This window comes from Fukomys damarensis, unplaced genomic scaffold, assembly GCF_012274545.1.
Source record: "Fukomys damarensis isolate Sample0158 unplaced genomic scaffold, DMR_v1.0_HiC HiC_scaffold_12, whole genome shotgun sequence".
NCBI classification, from domain to species: Eukaryota; Metazoa; Chordata; class Mammalia; order Rodentia; family Bathyergidae; genus Fukomys; species Fukomys damarensis.
Genome location: NW_022900924.1, coordinates 12,869,806 through 12,877,099, shown reverse-complemented (window position 1 = coordinate 12,877,099; position 7,294 = coordinate 12,869,806). Strand labels below are relative to the sequence as shown.

General features: G+C 52.9%; 1 long non-coding RNA gene across 4 annotated transcripts in view; it reads right to left on the bottom strand.

Moving 5' to 3' along the window:
• Positions 1-1,464: 1,464 nt before the first annotated feature.
• Positions 1,465-7,294, bottom strand: part of LOC104848239 — a 14,449-nt gene continuing 8,619 nt past the window's right edge. The window contains exons 2-5 of one of the 4 annotated variants that reach the window (XR_002024718.2): positions 6,257-6,455; positions 5,854-5,881; positions 4,722-4,846; positions 1,465-3,480 (exon numbers count right to left, since the gene is read on the bottom strand). This is a non-coding gene — a long non-coding RNA (uncharacterized LOC104848239). Of the gene's footprint in view, positions 3,481-4,721; positions 4,985-5,853; positions 5,882-6,256; positions 6,456-7,294 lie in introns of all 4 variants that reach the window. The other 3 variants (XR_004516781.1, XR_004516782.1, XR_002024719.2) reach the window with 3 other exon arrangements.

Sequence of the window (7,294 nt, the reverse complement as noted above, 5' to 3'; positions counted from 1 at the left end):
TCTCGGAGGTTGCTAGAGCTCTGTGTTGTAGGCGTCTCCTTATCTGCAAGACCAGTCCTAGGCTTGGCTCTTGGCGACGCTGCCTATGTGTGGAGTCTGTTTCTCTCCTCTGCTGACAGCCTGGGCTGCGGCCAGGGTCCCCTCTGACAGCCTCTCAGCCATGAGCCCTACCTGGCTTTTAAAATGCGGATGTGCCCGAGGGTCCCAGGACTGGAACCCCAGACCCTGCCCTGAAGCTCCGGATCGGAAAGGGGCAGCCAGGCCTCCTCGGGGTCCCCCCACCTCCGCGCAGGTCTGCGGGGGTCCTCCACACCCCGGCCTGTGGCTGAGGCAGGAAGAGACCCCAGCAACCTGGGGAGCCAAACGGGTACAGAGGAGCCGGACCGAAGGGAGAGCTCGACTCAAAACTCAAAACCTTAAAAATGGGTCCGGGGTGTAGCTCAATGTGAGGGCCCTGGGTTCAATCCCCACTACTGGGGGGAATAAAGAAAACAAAACAACTACTGCCTCATGGCAACACTGAGGGGGCAGCTGAAGGCGTCCCGGGTCAGGGACGCTTGGCTTGGTAGCGGCTCCTGCCCTCCGGGTTACCTGAGGTTTTAACCCTATAAGGAGAGCCAGGGACGCCTCCCTCTTCAAAACCTGAACTCCCGCGCTGGGCCCCAGCTGTTGCCAGAACCAAACCCGGGGCGGCGGTGCCGCTGGGCCAGGTTCCCAGCTCCAGAAGTCCCAGAGGGCAGAGGACAGCCCGCCCACCCGCCTTTCCCGGCCCCTTAAGGAAAGGAAAGGAGGGGAGTAGCTCGAAAGGATTCTTCAGATCTTATCTGCCCGCCAGGTCTCTATTGAATGTAAACTCTCCTGGCCCCTAAACCCCTAAACCTGTACCGGGAAAGAGTTCGGGGTGAGAAAGGGAAGATTAGGAACATTCACATTCCAAGTGGTAGATATCTGGTCCACGATTTTTTTTCCAGACAGGGTCTTGCTATGCATTTCAGGTTGAACTTGAACTCTCTATGTTGAACTCATGGAGAACCTCCTGCTTCAGCCTTGTCAGCGCTGAGATTACAGGTGTAGCCAGGGCTTCTAGTCCTTGTTTATCTCTGACCCCCCCCCAAGCCTTATCTCTGCCCTAACCTCCCCTGGGGCAGTGTCCCAACAGCCCTGCCCCAGCTTGCTCCCTCTTTCCTCCCTGCCCCCTCCCTGGTGGCCCTCAGCACTTTCTCTGGGCCCAACCCCTGCACACCTGTCTCCTTGACTGAGCCTGCAGGGTGTTGACAGGCCTGCAGGGGCCAAGGTTTTCTCACCCCCTGAGACACACAGTAGGGCTCCATGCAAATTGCTGCCTAACAGGTGCCCAATGTCCGCTTTGGTGCACTCAGGAGGCTGAGGCAGGAGGATCACTATGAGTCTGTGAGGCCAGCCTGGGCTACATAGTGAGTTCAAGGCCAGCCTGAATATATAGCAAGACCCTGTCTCCAAACAACAAAGCCAGAAAGGATGGAGAAAAGGAAACCTTTGGACCATCAGGACTGATAGACCCCTGGCTGGAAAAAAGCAGAGCAAAGGCTGAGCGTCTGGGTCTTTATTTGCGGCTCTCTGCTACGTTTTGGGTGGGGAAGAAGACTAAGTGGACGCCTGTCCAGGGGTGAGTTTTCCCAGTAGGTTTTTCCAAAGACCACTTCGCACCTTCTCTCTCTGGAAGTACTGGCGTTTGAACTCAGGGCCTTTGCACGGAGCTGTGTCCTTGGCTCTTTGTACTTTTTATTTCGAGTCCGAAACTCAGAATGGAGGTGGAGCACCTTACAGATGCCAGCCCTGAGAGCTTCTGTTTTCATTTTCCTAGAAGCCGTCAGCTGGAGGAGAAGCCCAAACTGACTCAAGGCAGGAGCCCCAGCAGGAGAGCCACTCCCAACATGCCCCAGAGTGCCAATCACCAGATGTGTGTGTGAGGCGCTGTGTCTCCTGCCCTGGCCCAGCCCCAGCCACTCCAGCTGATTCATCATGAAGAGGCCAGCTCCCAGCAGGGCCAATTCAAGGTTGGCCTTGAACTCACTGTGTCTCCCAGGCTGGCCTCAAACTCGTGGTGATCCTCCTGCCTCAGCCGTCTGAGTGTTGCGATTACAGGTGTGCCCCACCACGCCCGGCCACATCTGCACTCTTTATTGGTAGCGTCCCCATTTCACAGATGCACAAACGGAGGCACAGGAGTCTGGGTGGTGTGTCCAACTTCACAGAGATAAAAAGAGACAGAACTGACAGAGATCCTCCTGCCTCGGGCCCCTGAGTACTGGGATCACAGGCATGTCCACCATGCCTGCCTCCAGACTGGGCAATTTAGAAAGAATAGAGGTTTGTTTAGCCTCTGGTTCTGGAGGTCGGCAGTCCAGAGGAAGGAGCCAGCCTCAGGCTGCTCAGGAACACGGCAGAAGGCAGCCACGGGGAGACAGAGCCAGTGACTGGCTCAAGTCTCTCCCATCTGAAGCCACTGGGCCCAGCTTAGGGCGCCACCCTCATGACAGCACCTGGCCCTCATCTCCTCCATCCAGGAATGCACGGGAGGGGTTCTGACCGGAGCTTTGGGAAGCACCATCAAATCAGAGTGGGGTCTGAGCCAGAAGCCTCCGCCCCTGAAGTCTGCACAGCTGCGCGGCCGCCTCCAATGAGAGGCTTGTGGTTGCCAGGAGTTGGGGTGACCCCACCACTGTGATGCCCGCTGTCCAGTGCCCACTCGGGAATTGTCAGATCCCACAGGTGCCAACGAAGCGGACGAGGGCAGAAACATCTGTACTCTCAGCAGCAGGAAGAGAGGAGGGGTGGAGGGAGACGCAGCCGGGACGGTGGCCACAGGCCAGGAGGCCAGGGGAGGCAGCGAGATGAGCCGTGCCCACCCTTGTGGGACACGGACCAGTCCAGCCCATTGAAGAGGATGCGGCCTGAGGTGGCTCAGAACGCTGTGTGACCTCGCGGGGCTCGCTGCATGTCTTGGAGCCCATCCGTGTTGTGGAGTGGGATGTCCTGTGCACATCCTGGGCGGCTCCAGATCAGAGAAGGAAGCCTCAGCAGGGACTCCAGTAACTGAGCCACGCGTGGGAGGGTGTGCGTGAGAGGGAGAGACGCAGAAGGCGAGGAGTCAGGTGTTTCCGGTCCTCAGGAGGCTGACGGGAGAGCGGCCACTGGCCTTGCTCTTTACTGCCTTCCTAGGTCTCACTGACCTTAGAAGGCGAGATCCTGTCTGCGTTCTAGGTGTGGGAACTGAGGTCCGGGAAGATTCCAATGCAGTCTGTGCACCCAGGTAAGGAAGTTCTCTTTATCGACCTCAATTTCCTTTTATAAGCAATAAAAGAATGCAGTTGAGGCCAGCACCGAGGATCTCCTTCTATAAGGGATGAGATGGTGAGTATTTTAGGCTTGTGGGGCCCTGGTTATCTTTATTCTGAGGATTCCCCTCTGGTGTTGGGGTGTAAAACAGAAACAGACAATCTGTAAATGACAAATGAGGCTGAGTGTACTGATAAAGCTCCGTTTATAAAAGCAGGCACGGTACTTCCCCAGGCTGGATGGCTGTAATCTAAAAACCCCAATACAAAGTGATGCTGAATCCAGGGCCCTCACACACTGCTGTGTAACCTGCAGCCACTTTGGAAAACAGCCCGCAGGTCCTCAGATGGTCACAGGAGTTACCATGTGACCCGGCAGCTCCACTCCTCCCTAACTACTCAATGGCATGGAAAACGTACGAATACACAAGAACTTACACGGACATTCCTGGCATAATCCACAGTCACCCCCCAGATGCCTCAGCTGGTGAGTGGATCACCAAAGAGGGCAAAGTCATAATGAAATATTATTTGCTCATAAAAAGGCACGAAGTGTGGACCTGCTACACTATGGAGAACCTTGAAATTGTGGTAGAGGAAGAAGCCAGGCACGAGGGACCCGAGGAATGATTCCCTTTACAGGAAATGTGCAGAAGAGGCAAATCCGTGCAGACAAAGTTTGATCAGTGGTTTCCGCGGCTGCAGTGGAAGGAATCAGGGTATGATGGTGGAGAGGGTGACCGCTGAAAGCTACCGGTTTCTTCTTCACAGGATCAAAATATTCTGAAATTGACTATGGTGATGGTTATATGTATCTCTGAATTGTATATTTAATGACTTTAGTGGTATGTGAATCATATATATGTATATATACATATATATATATATGTATATAATTCATTTTGTTTTGTTTTGCTTTGCTTTGCTTTTTCACTGTGTATTCCTGGCTGGCCTTGAACTCCCTGTATTCAGCAGGCTGGCCTCAAACTCACAGAAATCCTCCTGTCTCAGCCTCCCAAGTGCTGGGACTGCAGGTGTGTGCCAGCACACCAGGAGTGAACCATATCTTAATAAAGCTATTATTTAAAAATTAATTTACTGAAAAACCTGAAGAAAATGGAGGGGCTGGGATATAGCTCAATGATACAGCATTTGCCAAGGTTGCAGTAGGTTCCAGCACTGTGGAAACAGAAGGGAAAAAAGGAAGAGGAGGAGGAGGAGAAAGAAGAAAAAAAGACCAGGAAGGAAACCTCAGGTGTAGATGGAAGTGTTACAAAGATTGATTTTGTGCTTATTTCATGTCTGTATACATCTGCTAAAACGGATCACATTATATACTTGAAATGAGTGAATTTAATATTGCACCCCAATAAAGTTCTTAAAGAAAAAGAAAACAGGTCTCACAAGGTGCAGTTAGTTTGCTGGTCTCCTATCTGAACGACGGGCATCTCAGGACTCCAGATTCCAAGGCGGCAGTTGTCCAGCGCCAGCTGGTGTGGCTAAAGTGAGGAATCCACTGGCGTACACAACTGAGGAGTCAGAAGGAGAGGCGGGGGAGGAAGAGGCTGGCGGAAGGGGCGGACCCAGGGCGATGCAAGCGCATGCACGTTTCCAAGTGGCTCACGCAACTGTGGCGGAGGCAAAACCCCGTATCTGCTGCCTGGAAGCTGGATACCAACAAAGCCAGTGGTGTAACCGGCGACTTTGAGCCTGAGGACTCAGCATCACTGAGGCGCACACCAGTTCAGGGCAGGGGATGCGAATTCAAGCCCAGAGAGCACAGCAGGGAAAGAATAAAGCCAGACCTAGCCCTGCCTTGTGTTCTGTTCAAACCCTCAAGAGACTGGTTGGTGCCCAGCAATGCAGGAGCAGCTGCCTACTCACCTGAGCCCGCTGATCGCATTTGGAAGCCCCTCACAGGCACACCCAGGTAAAACATTAAACTGGGAGCCTCTGATCCAAAGTTGACCATCATAGTTGGGCTTCAGGCACTGCTGGATCTAGAGGTGCAAATATCCCCAGAATCTGGCTCTTTTCAACCTCTGAACTCCATCAAATTACCAGCAAGTCCTGGTACATTCTTTCAAGTTGAAGTCCAGCAGAAAAGATTAGTGTTTTCTGAATGCTATTGCAAAAATCATTGTGTCCCATTGATTCTGATTGGGCCATTTGCCCACCTCTGGTCCAATCCCAGTGGCCAGAAGAATGCAACGTTCTGATTGGCCAACCCTGAGTCACATGGCATCCTTGGTGCTGAAAGATGGATTTAACATTGCTCAAAGTCCAGGGACTAGGCACCGGGTGGAGAGGGAGAAGGAGCTCCCTGGAGGAAAACTGAGGTGTTAGCCTAGGGGGGGATCTAACAGAAATCAGGAAGCATTTATTATGCTAAATATTTTTGCTTAAACCCCTCCAAACCCCAAAGGAGTTAAACAAACACTGTTAGTCAATGACAAATTGAAGCCCCCAGGAGTGAAGGCAGCGTGCAGGTCACCGGCAAAGCAAACCTCTGACCCCCTCACCCCAAGAATTTCACCTTTGCTCTCAGCATGAGGCTTAAGTACCTGCAAGTCAAAACAGAAGGGGTCATTTATTCAACAGACGGTTATTACAGCCCGCCTCCCACACCATGTCTGTAAAATTCTCTCAGATCAGGAAATTGAAAGTCGTGGAAATTAAGGGGCAGACGTAAAGTCTGCGCAGCAGCATGCAGGGCTGGCTCCTGGGCTCTGGGGGCAGCGCCCCACTGCTGAACTGCAGAACCTTTGACAAGGAAGCAGGCTCTGGCTCAAGTCCAAAGTCTTGGGTCCAAATCTCCGCTCTGAGGCTAGTGAAGCTCGCCTCTCAGCTCTGCCAGCCTCTGCAGGATGTGGCCCTGGCCCGCACCTGTGCCCAGACTGCCCTGGTGTCTGTCACCTTTGTGACCCGCCTCCTCCTACCTCGCACATTTCTGTTTCTTGCTCAGAAATGGTTTCTTCTCACCCCTGAGCATCCAGATGTGCTGTTCCCCATGTCTGGAAGGCTGTACCTCCATCTGTCCAAGACTGGCATCGCTGGATACTCCGGCATCTCAGGGAGGTCCTAACCCCCGATCCCAATGCATCTCTTCCTCTCCCGGTGCCTGGTTTTGTGTTTTCTCTGTCAGAAATGAATTTTTTTTTATCTTTAGCTCTGTTCATCTTTGCCCCTAGAATTTGTTAAGTTCATGAGACTAGAGACCTTGCCTATCTTTTCAGCATCCGCATTGCCCAGAACAAAACAGGGGCTTGAGAAATCTCTGTAGAATGAGTGTTGGAATCTGCCCGTCCTCAGAGCCCAGCCTTCTGGTCTCCCATCACCCCAAGCCAGCTCTAACACTCGTCTCTCTGCCTGCCTCTCTAACCAGCCATATTCTTTAGCCTCGCAGAGGGGAAGGTGTCATCAGGGGGTAAGCCGGGCCTTATAGTCAGACAAGCCCGGGTCCTGATCCCAGTCTTGCCATAAGCCGTGTGACCCTGAGTGAGTCACTTCACCACTCTGAGCCTCAGTTTCCCCACCTGCATAAATGAAGGTCCAAGTGCAATCTCTTTTGTGGGGGCTGGGGGAGAACCAGACATAGCTGTGTAGGAACTGGTGCCGTGCCTTCTTTGTTCTCTGCTGAATTCCCCAGTGCCTAGGCCAGTGTGAGGCACACTCAATAAATAGGCGCTCGATAAGTAGCTTCTGCAATGAGTTAATGTCAGTGTCTAGTGGACAGAAACCAGTCACTAAAATGCAGTTTGGGTTTCATCACATTATTCTCTGTGAGTGGATGGGTGGATGGATGGGAGGGTAGGTGGCTGGATGGATGGATGGTTGGATGGATGATGGGTAGACAAGTGGGTGAGTGAATGGATGGATGGATGGATGGATGGTGGGATGGATGGGTGGTGGGATGGATGGGTGGATGGGTGGATGGGTGGATGGATGGATGGGTGGGTGGATGGGTGGATGGATGG